The sequence below is a fragment of the Orycteropus afer genome, unplaced genomic scaffold (genome assembly GCF_000298275.1).
Source record: "Orycteropus afer afer isolate SDZICR_OR568_19922 unplaced genomic scaffold, OryAfe1.0 scaffold00089, whole genome shotgun sequence".
Taxonomy (NCBI): Eukaryota; Metazoa; Chordata; class Mammalia; order Tubulidentata; family Orycteropodidae; genus Orycteropus; species Orycteropus afer.
Window position 1 is genome coordinate 7,558,249 of NW_006921676.1, and position 12,787 is coordinate 7,571,035.

Here is a 12,787-nt window from a genome sequence, read left to right on the forward strand (position 1 = left end):
ATGTTTGTTATGATCTGTATACCCTTGGAGTAGTCAAAGACAAATTATTCAGAGTCAATACAATTCGGTTAATTTTACTCTTGAGTATGTGTGTTCCCTTAAAACTTAAGTTAGAGGACAATATTTAGCTTGGAATATTCACAACCTTTTGCCCAAAACCAGACCCACTGCCATCAAGTTGATTCTGTCTCATAGCAAACCTAATAGGATAGTGTAGAACTGCCCATGGCGTTTCCAAGGCTACAGATATTTATGGAAGCAGACTGCCTCATCTTTGTCCTGCAGAGCAGCGGATGGGTTTGAACCACCAACCTTTTGGTTAGCAGCCCAGTGCTTTAACTACTGAACCACCAGAGCTCCATCACAACCTCTTAGAACCCTAATGATTTCTTTAGTATATTTTGCAAACAGAAAAAATGCTTGCAGGACCTGTATTGCTAAGGTATTTTATTATTCAAAGTGGTTTTATTTGTTACTTTGGTTTGGTTTGCAGTTCTGTAATGTCAGAGAGTTTGCATGTACCAAATCTCAACCTTGCCCAGGCAATCCTAAAGATAACTGCTGGGGTCATAGAGATTTAAGATTTAATCCTAACTGTAATTCACGAGCTTTGTGCTTTTGTGTGACTTAATTTCTTCAAGACATAGTTTGTTTTTTTATAAAATGAGTGTGTTAGTAAATGATACCTCATAGAGTAATTGATTTACATATGATAATGTATGTCAATTATTTAGCATTTAGTAAGTGCTGGCCACCACTTTATTTATTTATTTTACTTTTCATATGGCCCAGGTAATTTGTCCTTCTGAAGAATTACTAAACTTTATAAAATCTACAAATAGATCAACCCTTACGATCTTAACACTATGATAATAGCTTGAGGGTTAATAATGTGGGAGTTGATGGTTCTCTCTCCAAACTATTAACCATCAGCAGTGGAGTGTAACAGATTTATATACCAAGTCCAGGTGTATTCAGTGTATTTTATTCTGACTTGTATAACGGTACAGTAAGAGATCAAAAACCTGAAACTTTATCTGAAAGATTATTTAAATTTGAAGGCAAAATAATCTTTAAGGCAATCATTTAGACCTAAGGTACACTGAAGTTTTAAAGAGATTATGCAAAAATATTTCTGAACATTGGCCTTTGCTTGCTTCACTCTCAACATTTTACTATTTTTTCCTTGCTACTATTAGAGAAGTCCTAAAATACTCTCTTCTTCCCTTAATCCGTGTCTCTAGTTCTCTGCTTTCTTTTTCCATGCCTTCTTAAAACCCCTACATTTACAATGATATTTCCAACTCACATTTATGCTTAACAGGCTTTTACTTTGATTTAAAACTATATTATACATTAAAAATCTTGGTTTCTAAGATAAGCATATTTATTTATTTGCTATCCTACAGCTCACATACACATATACAAAACTGTCTTGGAACTGATACTACCACCAAAAATGTAGTTACTTAAAACATTTCTAATTTTTTTTTGTTTTTTCCACCTGTGGTAATTATGTTTGTGTGTCAACTTGTCTGGGCCTGCTTGAGTCTGGGCAGCTGGTGGTAGTTATTCCCCATGATGAGACTGGCAATCATCTCCATGGTGGGATCTACCACAGGCAGCTGAGTAGCTGCCTCTGCGATGTGGTCTGCTTCCTGTATAGAAAGAGAAGCCTTGGGAGGAATGGTCTCTAACTTATGGCAGCCTTGGACCCTGCATAGCCGTGTCGTTGCTCAGCAGACTGCTATGCCTTGCCGACCGTGGGACTTAAATGGACTTAAGTTAATGGCCTGCCGTGTGGTTTGGTAGTATCGGGACTGTGCCTTTTTACTTGTCAACCTTGGGGTTTCTCAGCCCCAGCAGCCAGCAGCTGTCTGAGTGAAGAAACGCCTCTAGCTCCAGTGGGCTGGGAGCAGGAGGCAGAGCTGGACCCCAAGGTTGAGGGGCTTTCTCCCAGCCCCTAGATACTGGCACTTTGAACTTGGACTTAAAGCCTCCGAATTGTGAGAATTAACTCTTGTTTGTTAAGGCCATCCCATTTGTGGTATATTCCTGTCAGAGTGGCACTAGATAACCAGAACACCACCTCACACTGTATCCCAGTAGATACCCCAAACCCATTGCCTTTGAATTGATTCTGAGTCATAGTGACCTTGTAGGACAGAGTAGAATTGTCCTGTATATTTTCCAAAGCTGTAAATCTTTTTTTGTGTGTGTGTGATTTGGGTGAAAGTTAGGAGCAAATTCATCTTCTATACAGCAGTTCACGTACACTTTGTCTCAAGACACTGACTGTAATCTCCCACAGTACATTTCTCCTCCCACTTCCTCCTTGTAGTTAGTTCTTCCCTGTGTCCTTCCCTCCCATTCACTCCTGCCCCCTGAGCTGTCTGCCTGTGCATACACAGCCCTTCTATTTTCCCATTGTTGATCTCTCCAGGAGTGTATCTACCTAATGTAAATGTTCAGCTCATATGCCTGTCTTTTGTTTGGCTGGAAGCCACAAGAGTGGGTTCAATTCCGGAGCTGAAGGGCAGCTAAGGGCCATAGTTTCAGGTGTTCCTCCAGGCTCTATCAGACCAGCAAACCTGGTCCCCCTTTTTTTTTTTTAATGATTTTGAGTTTTGTTGAGTTTTGTTCCACATTATTCTCCCTCTCTATCCAGGCTCTCCTACATAGATGCCTCCCTGAGTGGTTGACAGTGGTAGCCAGGTACCATCTAGTTCTTCCGGTCTCATAGTTATATAGGCTGAGGATCACATAGGTACCAGTCCCTTGGAATCATTGTTTCCATGTATCTTTGGTTTTCTTCGTTCTTCTTTGCTCTGGAAGAGGAGAGGCATTGTTGCATCTAGATGGCTACGGGGCAAGCTTTTAAGATCCCAGTCACTACTTGCTGGAGTAGGTTGTGGAACAGTGTTTTTCTGTAGTATGTTATGCAAATTGAGCTTGATGTCCCCTGTGACTATGGTCCTGAGCCCATAGGTCCAACTACTCATTCCTTCTGGGTAGCTGGCTGTGGCCAAGAAGTAGCTACAACCTTGCCCTTTGTCAACTCTACTGTATACTTGGGAATTCTTACAGAACATAAAATATACTTGTAGAAACATTGTCTACCAACCCTATACATGGTCTTGGGCACACTCCCCCCTCATGGACATACCTAATAAGTCAGCCTGTCCACCTGTATATCAATGTTTGCCTTCACTGATAACACAGCACTGTATGTGCCAAAGGATTCACCTTTGCTGTCTGTGTGTCCTACATACCTCTCTGTGTCTTCCTCTTCCTCAGTGCCACCGGGTTGATAACTCACATTTGGTACATTGCCCTTCTCTTCACCCAAATCAATACTTGTTTCTACCTAACAGTGTTCCCTCCCCTCCCACTCCTGGTAACCAGCAGAGAAAATTTCCTTCTATATATAAACCTTTCCTTGATGTTTTACAAAATGGACTGGTACAGTATTTGTCCTTCTGTGATTGACTTATTTCACTCAGCATAATGTCCTCCAAGGAGCTCTGGTGGCATAGTGCTTAAGGCATTTGACTGCTAACTAGAAGGCTGGTAGTTCGAAACCCACCAGCCACTCCTCAGAAGGAAGGTTGGGCAATCTACTTCTGTAGTGTTACAATCTCAGAAACCCAAGGAGAGGTCGCTATGAGTCACATATGACTTGACAGTAGTGTTTGGTTGGTTGAACGTCCTCCAAGTTCATCCATGTTATGCTGTGTTTTGCAGATTGTACATTATTCTTTAGGGTTGCATAGTATTCCATTGTGTTTATGTACCATAGTTTAGTTATCCATTCTTCTTTTGATGGGTACCTAGGTTGCCTCCATCTTTTGGCTATTGTACATAGTGCTGTAGTGAACATAGATGTGCATGTATCAGTTCTTGCCCTGGCTCTCTCTTCTTTAGGATATATACCCAGTAATGGAAGTGATGGGTAAAATGGTATTTCTAATTCCAACTATTTAAGGAATCACCATACTGTTTTCCACAGTGGTTGTATCATTTTACAGTCTCACCAGCAGTTTATGACAGTCCCAACCTCTCCTCATCCTCACCAGCATTTGTTATTTTCTGTCTTGTGGAGCTTTGCTACTAGTGCTGGGGCAAAGTGGCATCTTGTTGTTTTGATTTGCATCTCTCAAATGACTAATGATTGTGAGCATTTCTACATGTTTGTTGGCCACCTGAATATCCTCTTCAGTGAAGTGTCTGTTCATGTCTTCTGCCCATTTTTTAATTGGATTGTCTTTTTGTTGTTGAGGTGTTGGAGTTTTCTGTAAATTCTAAAGGTAAGTCCCTTGTCAGATATGTCATTACCAAATATTTTTTCCCAGTCTGTAGGTTCTCTTTTGATTCTTTTGCAGAAGTCTTTGGAAGCACATAAAAATTTAATGTTTAGAACGTCCCATTCATGTAGTTGATCTTTTGCTGTTTGTGCATTTTGGGTTATATTTGCTATAACCCAAATATATTTATGGCATATATTGTTGTTGTTGTTATTGTTATTTGCCGTCGAGTTGGCCCCGACTCATAGCGACCCCTCCTTGGGTTTCCGAGGCAGTGTCACTACGGAAGTAGGATTGACCAACCTTCCTTCCGAGGAGTGACTGGTGGGTTTGAACCGCCAGCCTTCTGGTTAGCAGTCAAGTGCCTTAGGCACTATGCTACCAGAGCTCCCTGGCATATATTAGAGCCCCTAAATTTGCCCCTGTTTTTCCTTGAGGAACTTTATAGTTTTATGTTTCACATTCAAAGTCTTTGATCCATCTGGAGTTAGTTTTTGTGTATGGTGTGAGATATAGATCTTGTTTCATTTTTCTGCAAATGGATATCCAGTTTTGCTAGCACCATTTGTTAAACAGACATATCTTCCCCATTGAATGGATTTGGGTCCTTTGTCAAAGATCAGCTGACCATAGGTCGATGGATCTATTTCTGAGTTCTCAATTCTATTCCATTGGTCTGTGTGTCTGTCATTGTACAGTACCAGGCAATTTTTATTACTGTGGCTGTATAGTAGGTTTTAAGATCCTCCTGCTTTGTTCTTCTTTTTCAATAATGCTTTACTTATCTGAGGTCTCTTTCCTTTCCATATAAAGTTAGTGATTGGTTTTTCCGTATCCTTAAAGAATGTTGATGGGATCTGAATTGGTATGATATTGAATGTGTAGATTGCTTTGGGTAGAATCAACATTTTCACAATGTTCAATCTTCCTATCCATGAGCATGGTATGGTCTTCTATTTATGTAGAACTCTTGTGGTTTCTTGAAGTAGTGTTTTGTAGTTTTCTTTGTACAGGTCTTTTGTGTCCCTGGTAAGATTGATTCCCAAGTATTTTATTTTTTGGTAGCTATTGTAAATGGTATTGATTTCCTTATTTATTTTTAATGATCTCTGCTGGTGTAGAGGAATCCAACTGATTTTTGGATGTTGGTCTTATATCCTGCCACGATGCTAAATCTCTCAGTTAGTTCCAGTAAATTTTTGACTGAGTCTCTTGGGTTTTCTAGGTATAGGATCATATCGTCAGCAAATAGAGAGGTTTGACTTCTTCCTTACCAATTTGGATGCTTTAATTTCCCTTTTGCCTTACTGTCCTGGCTAGGATTTCCATCCAGTACAATTTTGAATAGAGGGTAATAGAGGGCATCCTTCCTGTTCGCAAGGGGAATAGTTTCATTCTTTCTCCATTGACAATAATATTGGCTTTTGGTTTTGCATATATGCCCTTTATTATGTTAAGAAATGTCCCTTCTATTTCTGTTTTGCTGAGAGTTTTGATCAGGAATGGGTGTTGGAGTTTATCAAATGCCTTTTCTGCATCAATTGATAGGATCATGTGGTTCTTTTCCTTTGTTTTATTTATGTGATGAATGACGTTGATTGTTTTTCAAATGTTGAACCAACCTTGCATACCTGATATGAACCCCATATCATATCATATGATATGTTCATAATGAATTATTTTCTTGATATGTTGTTAGAGTCTATTGGCTAGAATTTTGTTGAAGATTTTTGCATCTATATTCATGAGGGATATTGGTCTATAGTTTTCCTTTTGAGTGATGTCTTTGCCTAGTTTTGGTATCAAGGTTATACTTGCTTCATGAAATGAATGAGGAAGGTTTCCATTCTTTTCTGTGTTTTGGAATTGTTTGAGTAGCATTGGTATCAGTTCTTCACTGAATGTTTGACAAAATTATCCAGTGAAATCGTCTGGGCCAGGACTTTTTTTTGTTGGTAATTTTTTTATGACCTGTTGAATTTCTACTTTCGTTATGAGTCTCTTCAATTTTTTCACCTCAGTCTGTGTTAGTTCAGTCTAGAAATCTGTCCATTTCTTCAAGATTTTCAAATTTGTTGAAATACAGTTCTTCATAATATCCTGATTTTATCCTTTTAATTTCAGTTGGTTCTGTTGTGATGTCACCCATTTCATTTCTTATTTGTGTTATTTGTATTCTCTCCCTCTTTTCCCTTATTAAATTTGCCAGTGGTTTTTTCAATTTTATTAATGTTTTCAAAAAAACCAGCTTCTAGTCTTGTTTTTTTCTGTTGCCTATTTTCTGTTTAATTTATTTCTGCTCGAATCTTTATTTTTTCCTTTTTTTCTGGTGACTGTAGGCTTTTCTTGCTGTTTTTATTCTAATTCTTGGAGATGTGGTTTACACTGTTGATTTTGGCACTTTTCTTCTTTTTTTGATATGTGCATTTATTATTATAAATTGGCCTCTGATCACTGCTTTTGCTGTGTTCCAAAGATTTTGGTATGTTGTGTTTTCATTCTTGTTTGAGTCAAGGAATTTTTTAATTTCATTTTTTAATTTCTTCTGTTACCAGTTGTTTTTGAGGAGGATGTTGTTCAGTGTCCATGTGTTTGCTCTTTGTCCATTGATCTTCCTATTGTTGATTTCTAATTTGATAGCATTGTGATTTGAGAAGAAGCTTTGCAATATTTCAATGTTTTGAAATTGATTAAGGCTTGCTTTATGGCTTAACATATGATCTATCATGAAGAATGTTCCATGTGCACTGGAAAAGAATGTATATTGTGCTGCTGTTGGGTGAAGTGCTCTGTAGATGTCTATAAGGTCAAGTTGGTGGATTGTATTGTTTAGCTGTTTTGCATCTTTGTGGAGTTTCTTTCCAGTTGTTCTATCTTTCATTGAAAATGGTGTATTAAAGTCTCCTACTATGACTGTGGAGTCATGTATTTACCTTTTCAATTCTGTAAAAGTCTGATTTATGTATTTTGCAGCTCTTTCATTGGGTCCATAGATATTTATTATGGTTATATCTTCATGTTCAATTGATCCTTTAATCATTATATAATGTCCTTCCTTGTCTCATATGGTTGTTTTTGTCCTAAAGTCAATTTGATCAGAAATTAATAATGCCACTCCTTCACCTTTTGGTTGCCATTTGTTTGCTAAATCTTTTTCCAAGTTTTGATTTTTAGTCTTATTTTTGTCTTTGTCTCTCAGGTGTGTCTCTTGTAGACAGCATATTGATGGGTTTTGTTTACTTAACAAGTCTGCATCTCTCTTTTGAACGGTGCATTTATTCCGTTGACACTCAGTGTAATTATTGACAAGTGTGAATTGGTTGCTCCCATTTTGTTATGTGTTTTTTCATGGTGTTCCTGGTTTCTTTGTTCCATATAATTTTCTGTCCTGAGCTCATTATTTTTATGAATTTTGTTAGCATTTCCTTTGTTGCTGTTGTTTTAGTATTTGCTAAATATTTTGCTTGTCCTCTTTTTTTATTATGATGTGAAGGTTTATCATTTTTCTTTGATTTATAATTTTCTCCCTGAGTTTAGAATAGTCCATTCTATCTTGAAACTCCCTTGACGTCCTCATCATTTACAAGTTGTGTAATTATACTATTTTCCCCCTCTTTTTGCTTTGTAGTTGTCGTCATTTGCCAATTGATGTCTCTGTTTCCCTGTTTAGAATCTTGGAAGTTTGTTTTACTTTGGATACATCCGTAGCTGTGTTGGTTTCTGGGTTATATAATCTTGTGTATTAATGGTCGGTTGTTGTTTGCTATTTTTTGTTCTCTGTTCAAAGGACTCCCTTTAGTATCTCATGTAAGGTTGGTCTGGTTTTACAAATTCTCTTAATTTCTGCTTATCTAGAAATGTCCTAATTTCACCATCATATTTGAGGGACAGTTTTACCAGGTATATAATTCTTGGTTGGAAATTTTTCTCTTTCAAGGTTTTATATATACTCATTGCCTTCATGCTTGCACAGTTTCTGTTCTGCTAAGCAATGAGAGCTTATTCTTACTGGTTGTCCTTCGTAAGTAACTTTTCGTTTTTCCCATGCTGATTTCAGTGTTCTTTGTCTTTGGTTTTGATGAATTTGGTGATGATACGTCTTGGTGATTCTCTTTTGGGACATATCCTGTTTGGGGTTCGTTGGATTTTCTGAATGGATGTATTCTTATCTTTCATCACATTAGGGAAGTTCTCTTCCAACAAATCTTGGGCAATTTTCTCAGTAGTTTTATTTCTCTCTTCCTGTTCTAGAATATCAGTTACACATAGATTATTCCTTTTGATGGTATCCCACATGAACCTTAGGCTTTCTTCATTTTGTTTTGATCTTTTTTTCTGATTGATCCATTTCCAAAGAAGTATTCAGGTATTTGTCTTCAATCACATTAAGTCTTTCTTCCATTGATTCGATTCTACTCCTTTTCCCTTTCAATGTGTTATCTATTTCTGAAAATTTAGTATTAATCTTCTGGATTTCTATCTGTAGATTTTGTATCATTTCTGATTTTTCATTTAATTTGTCATTTTGTTCTTTTATTTTTTTCCAAAATTGTTCTAGCATTTTTTCTGTGTTTCCCTTAATTTTGTCAGTTTTTTTCTTGATGTGTCTCTCAGTCCTCTGAAGGTAGCTAAATATAATTCTTTTGAATTCCTTATCAGGGAGTTCTAATGCTGCTGCTTCTTCAGGAATGTGCTTTGGGTCTATATCCTACTCCCTTGTTTTTTTGGCTTTATCTTGGTTCTTTATTTGAACTGTGATAGTCTGCAGTCTCTGAAACATTGTGAGATTGTTGTATTTAGATCTCCCTAACTATTTGTGAGGAGCAGTTAAGCATGAGTCAGGCTCTTCTTGGTGGTCATTTATCCTTGGCCAGTTGGTGAAGAAGGGAGTAGTGGCTCTCACTCATTAAGTGGAGCTGCAGAAAGTGCAAGTGTTGTTGTATCATATGAGCGTGGCTCCTGCTTCCCACTCAGTTAGACAAAAACCACAAGCAAAAAACCATCAAAAAATTAAAAGCAAGCAGACAGAAAACACACCACATAAACACGCAGGAACAAACGCTAAAAAACGAAAAAGAAAGAAAAATATCTGTAATATGTGTTGTTGTTGTTGTTTGCTGTCGAGTCGGCCCCGACTCATAGCGACCCCTCCTTGGGTTTCCGAGGCAGTATCACTACGGAAGTAGGATTGCCCAACCTTCCTTCCGAGGAGTGGCTGGTGGGTTTGAACCGCCAGCCGTCTGGTTAGCAGTCAAGTGCCTTAGGCACTATGCTACCAGAGCTCCCAAATATGTGGGGAGGGGGTAATAAGATAATAGAGATAGAATAGGATAATAATGAGGAAAAATACAAAAAGAAAACCAAGGAATGGATTTACCACGAGAAAGAAAAAAATGGGAACCATGAACAGGGAAGAGAGAAAAGCTGAAAACTAAAATCTGGGAAGGGAAAAATAAAGAATAATAATAGAAAGGACAAATAAAAAAAAGAATGATGATAATAGTAATAATTTTAAAACAGACAAAAACAAACAAACTGAAAAAATGAAAGAAAATCCAGGCAGGGCGGAGCAGGGCATCCAGGCTTCTGAGCACACAGACTGGGGTGGGATTCCTGCCAGCCCAGAACCTGGGTGGGAGTGAGGGATGGCCGCTCCTCCTTTCACCAAGAGTGTATGGGGTATAAGAATAACAAGCGGGAATGTCACACCTTTCCAGTGGTTCAGGTCCAGAATGTCTTTGCTGTTCCTGGCAAGTGGAAGATTCTTAGGTCCCTGGAATCTGAGAGAATGCTGTCACTTTAAATATGCAAAATAGTTGAACCCCAAAGCTGTAAATCTTTGTGGAAACAGATTACCACATCTTTCTTCTGTGGAGTGGCTGATGGGTTCAAACCACCAGACTTTCATTTAGCAGCTGAGGGCTTAACCACTATGCCAACAGGACTCCTTATACTTGTTGTTATGTGCCTTGGAGTGAGACCTGACTCATAGCGACCCCTCCTTGAGTTTCCGAGGTGGTACCACTACAGAAGTAGATTGCCCCATCTTCCAAGTAAATACCAAAAAACCAAAGTGACTGCTGTTAAGTCGATTCAACCCATAGTGACCCCTCCTTGGGTTTCCGAGGCAGTACTTCTCTGAAGTAGCTCGCCCAGTCTTCCTTCTGAGGAGTGGCTGGTGGGTTTGAACTGCTAGCCTTCTGGCTAGCAGTCACATGCCTTAGGCACTATGCCACTAGAGCTTTATTCCAAGAATGCATATGTTTAACATTCCGATTTAATATGTATATGTGTATACACACACACACACACACATTGTAACTCTTAACATTTACAAACTAAAGGAGAAAAAGTACATGCTCATGAAATATATGAAGTAAACCATTTAAAACCAAGCAGACTAGGAATAGAATGAAATTTTCTTCATCTAATAAAAGATTTGCATATAAAAAAACCCAAAGCAAAACATACTCAATGGTGAGATACTGAATGCATCTTCCTAAGATTGGGAATGAGAAACAGGCTATATGCTGTCATCACTTCTCTATTCAGTATTGTATTTATGGCCCTACCGATGTTAAAAGCCAAGAAAAATAAATACAATTGAAAGGATCTGAAAGAAATGAAACTTTTTTTTTTGCCCCTAAAAGATATTATTGTGGATGTAGAAAGTCCTAAACATAAGTTATTAGAATTCATAAGCAAATTTATTGAGGTGGCTGGAAACATGGTCAATATATAAAAATCAATTATATTTCTTTATATCTGCAACAAACAAAATTAAATTTTAAAAGAAATATCATTTAATACAGGAGTATTAAAATCCAACAAAATATACACAAGGTATCTATACATAAAACTATAAAAACAGAACTTGGGAGCTGAGCACACACAGTCCAAATTTGACCTGCTCTATGTTATTGTAAATAAAGCTTTATTTGAATACAGTCATAGTCCTTTGTTTACATTTTGTCTATGGTTGCTTTTCTGCCTTAAAAAGAGTAGTGTGACAAATACCAGATGGCTTGCAAAACCCAAAAGCATTTACTGAATGGCCTTTTATAAGCAAAAAAATTGCTTATCCCTTCTCTAAAGCATCAATGAGAGAGAATAAATAAATGAAGGATATATCATGTTAATGCATTGGAAAATTAATATATAGATTAATGCAATCCCAGTTTCAAACTGATGAGTTTGTGTTGTGTTTTGGTAGAAATTGGTAGGCTAATTCTAAAGTTTATTTAGAAATGCATAAAGCTTAGAACAGCCAAGAGAATATTCAACAAGAAAAAAACAGGATTTATATTTATACTACCACATCAGGACTTACAATAATAATGTGATATTGATTCAAGGAAAGAGAAATCAATGGAACAGAATGGAGTCCAGGAATATACCTACACATTTAGGGATAATTAATTTATGACAAGAGTGGTACTAGGAACAGTGGTGAATGGATAATCTTTTTAATAAATTGTATTAGGTCAACTATATGTTGGGTCTACCTCACACATACATACACAAAACAATATTGTAAGCTTAAATGTGAAAGGTGAACCACTAAAATTTATAGGTTACATAAGGAATGTCTTTGAGGTGAGGAAAGTTTCTTTATATTGCATATTAATAATCTAAAATAAAAGGTTAATTTATCACTATGCTATGTTAGTAATGTCTGTTTATTAGAGACATTCTTAAGCATGTGAAAAAGCAAGCCACAGCATGACAAAGGATATTTATATATATGTTAAGTGCAAAAAGGACATGGGGCGGCATCGTCCTCTAACCACCTTTAACTTCATGAGTGGGAGACAGAATCACCATCAGCAGCCCAAGGCTTATTCGTATGAGGCCAGACATGCTGCCACCCTCCAGCCTTTTTACTAACTCTTGACACCAACCATCCCTCCCATCACATTCTCTGCTGGGCTCGATAATTTGTTGCAGTGGCCACACAGAACTCGCAGACAGTACTCATAATTGTGGGGTTTATTAGGGAAGTATAGGTTACAGTTCAGGTGCAGGAATGCTCAGGATACGATTCTTTGTTCAGGACAGCCGCCCCTCTCCCATACTCACAGGTGTACACCTGTATACCTCTCTTAGAGCCTTGGCTTCTCTGCTTGGCCTCTGCCCTGCTCAGACAAATGTTATAAAGCCCTTTTAGCTCCGTGAATAGGTGCGCCCCGCTCTACCAGCAAGCCACCTGCCCAGAGCCAGCAAGCCTGCCACTGTATCTCTTGCTGGTCTCTTGGTTCTGCTGCCTCTGCTGCTGCTGTCTCTCTGTGCAGGGATCTCAGGCCCAAGGATACACTCCACTCAGGGCTTCTCTCTCTTGTTTATGGTGAGGTTCCCTTTTCTGCCTCTAGGAGGGCTCTTTTTTTTTTTTAAATTAGGATTTGGGTGAAGATTTACAGAGTAAATTCACTTTTCATACAGCAGTTCACATATACTTTGTCTCATGTCATTGACCAAAATTTACA

The 12,787-nt window shown here is 37.9% G+C and overlaps 1 protein-coding gene across 1 annotated transcript in view; it reads left to right on the forward strand.

Moving 5' to 3' along the window:
- TUBGCP3 (tubulin gamma complex associated protein 3) overlaps positions 1-12,787 on the forward strand; it is a 220,043-nt gene that overhangs the window by 195,228 nt on the left and 12,028 nt on the right. The window lies entirely within an intron of this gene.